Genomic DNA, 13,688 nt, shown 5'->3' on the forward strand with positions numbered 1-13,688 from the left:
GGTAAGGAGTATGACTATCACCGCCCACAACTCTTTGTGTTCTACTCATGCATATCATCTACGGATAGTCCTGGCTCTGATACCACTATTGGGAAATGTTGCATGGAAAACATTTTTTTTCTACGCAGACGCAAGATCTATCCATGGAGATGCATAGAAACGAGAGGGGAAGAGAGTGTCTACATACCCTTGTAGACCGTAAGCGGAAGCATTTCACAATGCGATTGATGTATTCGAACTTTCTTTGTGATCCAACCGATTGAGTATCGAACGTGTGACACCTCCATGTTCAGCACATGTTCAGCTCGGGGAAGTCCACGCCTTCTTGATTTAGCAATACGACGAGGTAGTGGATGAGTTCTGACAGCACGATGACATGGTAACGGTGGTGGTGAAGTTATCTCCGCAGGGCTCCGCCTAAGGACTATGAAAATAGGACCAGGGGTGTAAATTGTATAGGGGGTTGCCACACACGGCTAGGCAATTGTATGTTATGTGCTAGGCGCCCCCTCCCACATATATATAGGTGGGAGCGAGGGAGGATCAACCAAGGGAGGAGCCCAATTAGGGGGGATCCTACTTGGGGTCTCTCCCAAGCCGCGCCCCCTTTCCTTATTTGGAGCGCGGGACGAAGGAAGGAGGGGGTGGCGCCCCCTCCCCTTTCCTTTCTCTCCTGAGGGGGGAAAGGAAGGAGGGGCCACCCCTCCCCTTTCCATCCCCTTAGGGCCGGCTAGCCATGGAAGGGGCGCGCCAACCACCTAGTGGGCTGGTATGTCCCCTCCTTTGGCTCATAAGGCCCATATCTTCCTGGGGGGGGGGGGTCCGGAACCCCTTCAGGTGACCCGATAACTTCCTGGCACGTCCCGAAACACTTCCGGTGCCCAAATACCATCGTCCTATATATTAATCTTTACCTATCGACCATTTCGAGACTCCTCGTCATGTGCATGATCTCATCCGGGACTCCGAACTACATTCGGTCACCAAATCATATAACTTATATAACATTATATCTTCAACGAAAACTAAGTGTCCAGACCCTACAGGTTCGAGAACTATGTAGACATGACCAAGACACCTCTCTGATCAATAACCAATAGCGGAACCTTAATGCCCATATTGGCTCCTACATTTTCTACGAAGATCTTTATCGGTTGAACCGTTATGACAACATACATATTTCCCTTTGTCCATCGGTATGTTACTTTCTCGAGATTCGATCGTCGGTATCTTCATACGTAGTTCTATCTTGTTACTGGCAAGTCTCTTTACTCATTGCATAATACATCACCTCGTGACTAACTCCTTAGTCATTTTCTTGCAAGCTTATGATGTGTCTTACCGAGAGGGCCCAAAGATACTTCTCCGGTACTCGGAGTTACAAATTCTAATCTCGATCTATGCCAACTCAACAAAATTTGGAGATACCTGTAGAGCATCTTTATGATCACCCAGTTACGTTGTGATCTTTGATAACACACAATGTATTCTCCGGTATCCGGGAGTTGCAACATCTCATAGTGGAAGGAATATGTATTTGACATGAAGAAAGCAATAGCAATAAACTGAATGATCAATATGCTAAGCTAACGGATGGGTCTTGTCCATCACATCATTCTCCTAATGATGTGATCCCGTTATCAAATGACAACACGTGTCTATGGTTAGGAAACCTTAACCATCTTTCATAAACGAGCTAGTCTAGTAGAGGTTTACTAGGGACACGGTATTTGTTTATGTATTCACACATGCATTTAAGTTTCCGATCAATACAATTCTAGCATGAGTAATAAACCTTTATAATGAATAAGGAACTATAAAATAACAACTTTATTATTGCCTCTAGGGCATATTTCCTTTAGTAGTGTCCTCACTCTCGGATAGGAGGGATAGCGAGGCACATATTTGTATTCTTGCTACTAAGGATAAAATGACGGGGTTTGATCATATAGATTGGGTTTACTTTGTCTACATTATGTCATCATGCTCCAAGTATTACTCTATTTGTTATGAACTTAATACCTTAAGATGCATGTTGGATAGAGGTCGAGGGGTGGAGTAATAGCAGTAGATGGATAATCATTTTGGTCTACTTGTCATGGCCGTAATGCCTATGTACTCATCATGCCATTTAAATACATTAGAACTATGCAGTTTTCCGTCGCTCTTAGGCCATCCGCCTTTTGAGCCATTGCTTCTCGCCCCCTAGCCTTTCTTGGCCGTGAGATGCACTTCTAATCCCGCATAAGTATGGGCTGTTGTTCCCATAACAAAATCCGACGTTTCTGGTTAATTGGGCCAGCTTAGCATTGGGCTGTGCTGACATGGAATTGTTGGGTTCTACCTCTCTTGGAATCATACTAAAAGAACCTCCCTCAGAATCGGTCGCTCCTCCCGGACTTCTCTCCTGTCTCACGGTGGTGAATCGTGCATTGCTGCCTCGATGGGTCGAGGGTGGGGAGGGCCTCGGTAGGCGATGCGACGCGAGCCACACGGCGAACTCGCCGGTCTGGCATTCTTGGGTGGGGGAAACGAGCCGTCCCTAGCAGCTGAGTATACTCGCCGGAGTTTGACCAAGTAAATCACCATTGCTACTAGCCTTTAATGACGAAGTAAATCACCATTGCTACTAGCCTTTAATGGCGATCGAAGTGGTCTTTCTTTACTCCACGCGTGTACATATAGTCGCATTGTTCCTTCCCCACCCCCTACTTACTTCCGTAGTGGCGTCTCGGGCAGCCATTGTTGATTCCCTCCTTCTGGATGGAATTCATGATTTGTTCTAGGTCGACGGATTCGACACGGGTCTGCTCACTACCAGAAAACGGTCCTACCCCGACGGCCAAACCTATGCCTATGACTGCCGTCGGCCTAGTTGGAGCTATGCCGATAGCCCAGTCCTGGTTGTTGGCCTATCCTGGCCGTCGGGTTACACAGAACTATGCCGACGGCAGCCGTCGGCACAGAACGACCATCGCCATAGATGCAGACCTGCCGACAGCAGCCGTCGGCATAAATCAGCCGTCAGCATTCCTGTGGGCCTGGCGACCCCGTCGGTGACTAGCGGCTAATGCCGTCAACCCAATGCCGACGGTCGGGACGGGCGGCCGTCGACATATCTCCGCCAGGAGAAACCAGGGGACGACACGTGGCAAGGATATGCCTACGGCTTGCCCTGCCACTAGGAGGCACCATGGAATGCCACGTGGCACAGGTTTGCCGACGGCTAGGCCATCGGCATAGATTTCTACCTATGCCGACGGCCAAGCCATCGGCATACCTCTACCACGTGGCATTCCGTGAATCGTCAGCGCTTTTGACGGCGCCGTCTGTTACCGTCAGACGAAAAACACTGCGGACGGCTAAACTATGCCGACGGCTGACGCCCGGCCCTCGGCAAAGGCCCCTATGCCGGCGGCTATACTACTCCGACGGTCTGACAAGACTACGCTGACGTGATCTATGCCGACGGGTCTATGCCGACGGCAGCCGTAGGCATATATCTATGCCGATGGCAAAGGACCTATGCCGACAGCCCTGGGCCTTAGGCATTGGCCGCGAGTCCGGTAGTGGCTTGGTTGTCCTCTCCCTTGATGCAGATTCCCCTTTCTTCCTACCTTCCCTCTTTTTCCTAATCAGAGTAAAAACTGATAATCAGGGGTTACCCCCAGTTCTATTTTCAGTACGAAAAAGAAACAAGTAGTACCACATACTGTATCTCTCCCTACAAGCACAATTATTTATTGGTACTTCCAATTTGATTTAACTGGTGTCAATGGTTGGGTTGGCGACTGGTCCCTCAGCTGGCTGAAGGAGTCCTAATGTTGTTGATTTTGATAGCCTAACGGACAAGTTAGTATCTGTGTAAATCTGTGTATATGTGTCTATCATTCCTACAATATCATTCCATTTTCTATGCACATGGTTTAGACAACTATAGTTGTCTGCCTTTTTTTTCTTCAGACGTCTTCTTTGTTTAGTTGCACCGACGGTCTTGGGCCAGATAATTAGTTCACCTGGGCTGCGATGCCTCATATCTTTATGTTTTAGTATATATGCATTAAGGATATACGATTGCTTAGTTTATGTTTCCCTGTCACTCAGCCCATGACACTGTTGTGTTGTATGCGACAGTTTACTTTCGTGAAGCCATGATGCAAGGCAACAGGGACGATCCCCTCCTATTGTGATGAAGTGAGGTGGAGGTAACGGCTCGATGATGCCGAGGAGATTAACATGAAGGAAAGTTTCCCCCATGAACCGCGTCGAGGGGAAAATGCACCGTAAACTGAGGTACCGTTACTTTGCCCAACCTTCAATATCCCACACTGAATTTTCTCTGGCTTCATTTCACACGGGATGTTATGCAGTTATTAATATAAGTTAAAAGGCAAATATATATCTCTTTCATGTACCATGTTCCCTAAACTCTCTTGCTGCGCAGGTGGATTCCTTAAGTTAAACTAAGGCTGCCTACTAAGCACATCATTTCAATAAATTGAGGCGTAGAAGCTGCTCTGTCTTCATAGATGAAATGTTCATAACACAATTTACTGTAGTGATGCACATGATATGTCAGATTTACATAATATTTGAGGTAATTAGTCAAGGGCACGCTCCATTGTTTGCCTAAATATTGCACTAAGCATAAGAGTGTAACTAGTACTTCATTAAAGACTATGCTGAGACTATCCTGACCTGTTCACCGATTAACTAATGTTCTTCAATTTTCATTGTTTATTTCCTTTGTGTGCTCAACTCTATTTAACATCTGTTTTTCTAAAATTTGTCATGTAGAAAGTTAAGCTGTTTGACTATCTAACTGTCCAGTTCGGTGAATAGGAATTAACTTGATTATTTAACCATGTGGTATGCCATATCATCCCCTTTTCAGCGTCTTGCCAAATGAAGATCCTTTTAGGCAGTAATTCTTCTATGCATGCCTTTAGCAAATCTGCATTCCTGATGTGAAGGATGGCATCAACAATGCACAGTAGTCTACGAGGGAGATACCAGCTATAGTGTTTTGTCTGGTATCAGTGGCGAATCTAGGAAGAAAATGCAGTATGAGCTCAACATCAATGGTTAGCAAGTTGAACACTTATTTTACCAAAATATGGATCTCTTTAGTAAGATAAGATGTTATATCCTAATCATGTAGTCTAAACAAGCCGAAGAAAATTCAGATTACTACTGGTAACATATACTTTTTATTGGAATTCGTTATCTTTTTTCTAATATGAAATTTAGAACTAAGAAAGTGGGGGAAATGGGTCTGTCTTGAAAATAGTCATTATCTTCCAATCATGTTTTACAAATAAGCTCACAATTTCTCAGATTATGAATGAGCACATGTAGTATTTATTGAAAAGTTTTAGCATAAATAAAAATATCACGTTCATACTGACCAACAAGACTCACTATTTGTTTCTCAGGCCTAAATATAGGTATCTTGTACTAATGTGGTAGCAGGGAGAGGTCAATTACGGCCACTTTCTCCTTTATGACAAGCATGTGATGCAGGAAAGTTGGTTGTCTAACTGTTAAATAGCTATATACGAGTTGGGCTCTTGCTAGAAGCACCCTTTAAAAAAATCAGTTGGTTACGTATAGAGTAGTAGAGAAAAAAATAAACTCTAGAATTGTCACTGCCCAGTGTCCTGTAACAATGAATGATAATTCAACGTCATTTCGATATTTCCTATATTTCGTCTTTTGTACACTAAATTTCTGTATATACATTGTCTTAACTTAGTTGAGCTTGATCTAATGATATCAGACTACTTTCAGTGAGTGAGTATGAATCGCCACTGCCTGGTGTCCTGCATGTATGAACGATAAATCATCGCCATTTTGATATTTCCTACATTTTGGTTTTTTTATGCCAAATTTCTATATATCCCTCGTCTTGACTTATAATTTCGGATGAATTTCATGTCAAGATGTCAGACTACTTCAGTGACAATGTTGGTTCCACTTGTTTTGCTTAAAGATGCTTTCCACATAACCTGGCTTCCCATCTTTTGGTTTGTTTTCTTGGACGTGTGTAGTTAAGCTATTTGCTTCCAAACCATCAGGGAGTCCGAAAAATAATACCTTTGAAAAAATGTGTGGAGGTAAAGAAAGAATCATACGCCCAGTTCTTTGTGCAAAAACATTAACTACGAGATAACTCTTTAGTGGGCATGATATGTTATTATTATTCTGGAAATGAAGACCCTATATTCTTTTTCTTAGCGGAAAAGAGAGCTTTATATATTACTTGTACCCGGAGTACTATCTTTCAAGATTACATCAGTTATACTACACGGCACACTGCTCATCATAAAAAAACTGCCATTAGATCTAGCGTAAGCAGCAAGTTTATGTGCAACCATGTTGCTCTCTCTTCCAATCTTTGTCACTCTCCAGGATGGGGAATTCTTCAACAATTCCAAAGAATCGTTATAAGTAGCCCACCATCTTGGCCTGATCACAGACTTTGCATTGAGGGCCTCCACAATAGCCGCACAGTCTGTCTCGAATATCGTCGGACCAACATATATTTTTTCCAAAGTTTGCATGCCTAAAAGCATCGCCTGCCCTTCAGCCTCTTCGGCATCACTGCACTCGGGGAGGGTCCAGCCCGCACTAAATAAGACCTCGCCGTTGCTGTTTCTTGCAATGACCCCAGCCGCTGCCAAACTCGAAGTAGCAATGAAAGATGCATCAGAATTTACCTTCATAACGCCAACAGGGGCCCTGGTCCAATTAGAAGCATGGGCACTAGCTTCAGATTTTGCTCTAGGAATTGCAGCCACCGGGCTTTTGCCTTTCAAGTCATGAGCATAACTAATATATCCGTTAAGGCAGTACCAATAATTAGACAAGAAGATGACAGAATCGGCAATGGAAGGAGTACCTTTATGATGCACTATATCATCACGTAAGTACCAGGCTCTCCATAACAATAGCAAGATTCTCTCTTTGGAGGTGTTATCACATTGGCTAAGTAACATCGGCAACCAATCGGGTCCTGAACGATCGAAGCATTCTTCTTTTGGCAAAGGCCAGACTTCCCTCATAGCTTCTCTGATAGCTCTAGCTTTAGTACATCGAACAGTAGCATGGTAAGCATCCTCAGGCTTCCTACCACAAATATTGCAAATACTATTGGTTCCAAAGTCCGCTTCAGTTTGTTTTCTTTTGTTGGTAAGGAGTCAGTAGCAGTTCTCCAAGCAAAAATTATGATCTTGTGCGGGATGTGTGCTTTCCATATGAGGTTCCAAAGAGACACTCTTCCCTTGCCGTGGTTGTGTGATGATTCTTCCCAGCCTGTAGCATTTTTCAGGTTCAGCCCCAAATTGTACGCACTTCTCACCGTAAAAATACCATCCTTTTCATGATTCCACGCTAGCACATCATCAACAGGACTTGATGGTATCTTAATTTTGCAAATCTCTAGAGCATCAAACTCATTGAACAAACTATGAATCAAAGGCCTATTCCACTCATTTGTGTTTGGAATAATCAATTGGTTGACCCAACGAATTCTGCTTCTGTTCTTAAGGGACATGATCGACATCCCTTCTTGGCGAGGGATCCAATTATGTCTACGAATTTGGATGCTTTTTCCATTTCCCACTCTCCATATCATGCCCTTCTTTAATAACTCAAGCCCATGTTCAATCCCTCGCCAAACAGGAGATGCATCTGAGGGGAAGACCGTATCCATGATATTGCCTTTTGGATAATATTTTGACTTCAAAACTCTTGCACACATACTGTCCGGCCTTTGAACAAGTCTCCATGCTTGCTTCGCCAACAAAGCTTGGTTGAAAATTCTCATGTCACGCAACCCCATTCCGCCTTGCGATTTAGTACGAGTCATTCTATCCCATGACATCCAATGCACTTTCCGCTTATTTTGCTCATCGCCCCACCAAAAATCTCTAATGAGTTTTTCATACTGATCACAGAAACCAGCCCCCATCTTGAAAATGCTCATAGTGTGAGTGGGAATAGCCCGAGCCACTGATTTTACGTGGTTGTCTTTCGCACCATGAGACATGAACCTCTCATCCCAGTTTGTAAGCCTTTTAGTGAAACGAGCTGAAATGGGTTGAAAATGTTTACCTTTCATGCCGCCTTCTGGGGTTGGCAGGCCCAAATATTTCTCCTCAAATGAAGACCCTATATTCTTATCATGATTGGTTCAAATACTATGTATTTGGTAGACCTTTGTACTTTAGATTTACTCCCTCCGGTCATTTTTAGTCAGCGTTTTAGATTTATCACTCAAACTTTGTAAACTTTAACCCACTTTATATTAGATAAATTGTCAACATCTACGATGCCAAATTAATATAATATGAGAATTTATTCTATAGTGCATGTAATGAAGTTGATTTGGTATTAAAAACGTGGATATTTTTCTCTACAAACTCGATTAAACTTTATAATGTTTGACTTCAATCAAAGCTGTGCATAGTAATAAGGACCAGATGGAGTATATGGTTACTTTTTATACTAGCATCTATTTTTTTATTTCCATGCTTTGATATATTTGCTAAATTTACAACATTCTATCATCATAACGAACGGGTGCGGCAACGCACACCATCAATGATCTAGTGAATGACATCATAACTACGCCATTTTCTATCAGTTGCGCCATAGTAATTTGTGTACCCACCGTTTTCTATGTTCTTGAGAGAGATGCCTCTAGTGAAAGCTATGCCCCCCGGGTCCCTATAAATCATATTACTAAAACTCTAAAAACCCTAGTTACAATTTATTTACTTTTGTTTTACTTTGCAATTTATATATCTCCTTGCTACTTCTTGAGCTTGCGTTGGTTTTCCCTTGAAGAGGAAAGGGTGATGCAGCAAAGTAGAGATAAGTATTTCCCTTAGTTAAGAACCAATGTATCAATCCAGTAGGAGGAACTCACAAGTCTCCAATGATATCACGTGCACAAATAAATAAATACTTGCACCCATCGCGATAAAGGAGTTGTCAATCCCTTCAGGTTACTTGCAAGGACGAGATTTGGTAGTGATAGATGTAAAATAAATAAAGGCAAATAAAACCAGCGAGGTATTTCTAGGTTTTTGGTTTTATAGATCTGAAAATAATATGGTATAAATAGACCCAGGGGCCATATTTGCACTAGAGGCTTCTCTCTTGAAAGAAATCATACGGTGGGTAAACAAATTACTATTGAGCAATTGAGAGAAAAGTGAATAATTATGATGATATCTAAGGAAAACCCACAATTTATAGAAAGCATACAAGAGTTCATAGAACTCAAATAATATTCATAGATAATCTGATCATAAACCCACAATTCAGCGGATCTCAACAAACACACCGCAAAAGAAGATTATATCGAATAGATCTCCAACAACATCGAGGAGAACATTGTATTGAAGATCAAAGAGAGAGAAGAAGCCATCTGGCTACTAGCTATGGACCCATAGGTCTATGGTAAACTACTCACACATCATCAGAAGGGCAGCAAGGTTGATGTAGAAGACCTCCATTGTAAAATCCCCCTCTGATGTAGTACAGGCGAAGGACTCCAAATGGGATCTCACGAGGACAGAAACTTGCCGCAACGGAAAAGTATTTTTGGTGCACCCTTGGTCTATGGGGAATATGTGGGTATTTATAGAGCAAAGATTAGGGTTGGAGGAGCATCAGGGGGCCCACAAGCTTGGGGCGCGCTCTCTGAGCTTGTTGCCAACTGGTGGCCCCTTTGACTCCCTCTCGAAGGTTTCTAGTGTCTTTTGGTCCAAGAAAAATCCTCCAAAAGTTTCGTTCCATTTGGTTTGTATTGATTTTCTGAAACGACAAGAACAAGGAAAAATAGCAACTAACACTTGGCACTAGGTTAATAGGTTAGCCCCCAAAAATAATATAAAATAGCATAATAATGCAGATAAAACATCCAATATTAATAATATAATAGCATGGAACAATAAAAAATTATGGATACGTTGAAGATGTATCAAGCACCCCAAGCTTAATTCCAGCTCATCCTCGATTAGATAAATGATAAAAACAGATTTTTGATGTGGAATGGTACCTAAGATGTTTAGCATGTAATCTTTGTTTATGTGACATGAATATTCAGCTCCGTAAGATTCAAAGCAAATGTTTAATATTGATACAAAAACAATAATACTTCAAGCATACTAAAAAGTAATAATGTTTTCTCAAAATATCATGGCTAAGAAAAGTTATCCCTGCAAAATCATATAGACTTGTCATGCTCCATCTTCTTAACACAAAGAATTTATCATGCACAACCCTGATGGCAAGCCAAGCAATTGGTTCATACTATTTAACGCGCTTCATCTTTTTCAACTTTCACGCAATATATGAGCGTGAGCCATGGATATAGCACTATGGGTGGAATAGAATATGATGTTCGAGGTTGTGTGGAGAAGACAAAAAAGGAGAAAGTCTCACATTGACGAGGCTAATCAACGGTCTATGGAGATGCCCATAAATTGATGTCAATGCAAGGAGTAGGAATTGCCATGGAATGGGTGCACTAGAGCTATAAGTGTATGAAAGCTCAAAAGAAAACTAAGTGGACGTGCATCCAACTTGCTTTCTCATGAAGACCTAGGGCATTCGAGGAAGCTCATTGATACGTGTCCAACATATCTATAATTTTTGTATTGTTCCATGCTATTATACTATTTCTTTTGGATCTTTTATATGCATTAATATGCTATTTTATATTATTTTTGGGACCAACCTATTAACCTAGAGCCCAGTGCCAGTTTCTATTTTTCCTTGGTTTTGAGATTTACAGAAAAGGAATATCAAACAGAGTCGAAACGGAATAAAACTTTCGCGATGATTTTTCTTAGACCAGAATAAACCTACGAGACTTGGAGATGAAGTCAGAAGACCCACGAGGCAATGACAAGCCATAGGAGCGCCCTAGGGAGTGCCCCGTGGCTTGTGGCCCCCTTGGGAGTCCACCGACCTCCTTCCTTGGCCTATCACTACCGCAGGATGGTGCTAACGCGACACTACGATCAGAGACCCTTCGACAAAATTGTGTGCGATGCAATAATCGCAAACGGTGGTGTAAAAAAACTGTAAAAAAGATGGAAAACGTTTGCAATGACGGATGCATCAGACACGGTTTAGAACTTAGTTGTGTGTGGGATGAGGGGCATATGGTTCAGTTCAATGAACTATTTGTGATGAGGCGGAACAAAAGAAACTGGCAGCCAAATGAAGATGTGTGCGATATACAACATACGGTTCACTCAGATGAACTGTTTGTGATTAGGCAACACAAAAGAAACGGTTAGCCACATCAAGGTGTGTGCGATATACGCCATATAGTTCACTCAGATGAACTATTTGCTTTGAGCGAAGAGAACAGATACAGTTCAACTTAACAAGATATGTGTGATACGCGACAAACATGCCTCTAATCAGAAATGTGTGGGAAGACCGATAACAACACAAATGATTCATATTAACAAGTCATCTGGGTTGCGAGCAAATGATTGCTGGTATACAATTGTCAGTGATTGATGAAATCATCACCGAGGGGTGCCATTGTTTAGTCTGTGTGCGATGTGATTTGCTCTATCTATAGAGAAGCAACATATATACTTAAAAGGACAACATTGCAAAACCAAATTAAGCATACAATTACACAAGTGACTACACACATAACATTTCCAAACACCAAAGTAAGCAATTACATGCATACTAAACTAGGAGAAACGAGAACCTAATCATCTACTTATTGTTGTGACGACGCTTGCCATTGATCTCCTTCCAGCTGGATCCCTGGCCGTTTTGGGGAAGGAGGCATTTTCTCATGTCAACGATGCGTCTGTACATGTCGTAGCTCGTGTACACTTGCTTGGGCATGTACACGATGTGAGCTTTGTCGAGTTTCTCCATGCAGACTGAGTGCCAATCACGCTTCTCCTTCTTGCAGGAATCCTTCATGTCTCTGTAGTAGGGGTCGATGATGGCCTCGGCGAGGTGAACCAGTGAGTCCTTCTCATGCTCCTTGCTACCCCAGATCTTGCATTTGCCTTAGATGTCAACAAGATTCTGGTAGGCAATGCCCGAATTCTCGAGTGCCTTTACATCGTTGGTGATGTCCATGATAGCGAACATGTAGTGGGGATTGTTGACAAACCTGGCGAAACACTCACAAGGCCTTGTGGCGAAGCAGTAGTGGCAGAGGAGGATGTGGTGGCGCACGCACATCTGGGCGACAGCGATCATGGGATGAGACCCGACACGAGCGCGGGTGTACTCGAGGTCGAACCTGACCACCTTGTACTTCTCCTCGGCAAGCAACAACTCCATGATGTGGATGGAGCGCTCCACCCAGACCGGCTCGTTGGTGTACACCACCGAGAGGTACGTGAACCTTCTATGGGTGTCCACCACGGCATGCATCGTGAACTGCTGCTTGTCGTCGGCAGCCGCTCGGAGCGCCATTGGAGCCATGCAGGATACCCTCTAAGAATTTGTCGTGGTTGGTGTGCTTCTGGCAATGGTGGTGCACGATCGAAAGGTTGAAGAGACACAAGGGTTAAATGGACGCTATAATAAATGGGGGTCGTCCGGCCTGTAGTCGTCACGCCTTGTCACGGCGGTCATAGCGGAGGATTCCAGTGCATGCTTGACAACACCACACTGCACGCATTTTGTTTGACCATGCGTGGTCTCGAACAGGCACCAAATGTATCATCGGTGAGCCTGTTCCCACGCTACCACGCAGTTTACCGTGCAAGCTTCCCGCCCGGCTAGTTTGGCCACCCGTCGGCTAGAAGAGGGACAAATCATGAGCGTTTATTGGTAAAAATCTTTGTAAAAACGAAGTGTGTGGAATGACTTCGGTCATAAGTTTACCAGTGGGTGATGAGGTCAAAGTTACACAGAAGGGTGATGATGGACACTCGATGCGATAATTAATTTTGCGTTCTACAGGGCACACAGTTGAAGAAACCAACTGTGTGCAAATGTCGAAGATCGCAGTAGAGATAACTATACAGATCGTGTACTTTGAGACCGACAAGGTAAATAGATTCGAGAATGGTTAATAAAATCTAAGACCATTGCATATTAAGGTCAAAATAGTTCTACCAATATACGAGTCTAATACGATGCCATTTCAATGATTGTACCACAAAAGCTGGAAATATTACAACGTTCAAATTCTTGAGTTATATGGCTCAAATTTGAAGATTACAAGGTTGAATCTGATATTAGAAATCAAATTCACCTCATCAGCTTCAAACACTTGCGCTGGTCCACTGAACATGGATATTAGAGAGGTTCAAACTAACATTACCACTTCTAAGTCTGGTTTGGAAACCTCATAATTTTTGCAAAGGGGTCAGTCACTGATAAGTCATGTATGGGGTTGACAGGATGACTTCCGATTACTCTGTCATCTAAAGTTCCAAAATGAAATTTAGCATTTTTGGAGCCTATTACATTCTGCCATAGGCACCGGCACAGATCAACAAACCATTCATTTTTGCGAAATAAATGTAGGGCAAACCTCGTTACTTTCAGCAACCTTGCTCTGACAACAAAGAACCTAGCAAATATATTCTCCGGTAAGGTACCTCGGTAGGAGTTCAAAGTAATTTCCGAGAGATGCAGATCTAGGCATTTGACGTGATTGTTATATTGTATCGCAT

This window comes from Triticum dicoccoides, chromosome 3B (assembly GCF_002162155.2).
Source record: "Triticum dicoccoides isolate Atlit2015 ecotype Zavitan chromosome 3B, WEW_v2.0, whole genome shotgun sequence".
Taxonomy (NCBI): domain Eukaryota; kingdom Viridiplantae; phylum Streptophyta; class Magnoliopsida; order Poales; family Poaceae; genus Triticum; species Triticum dicoccoides.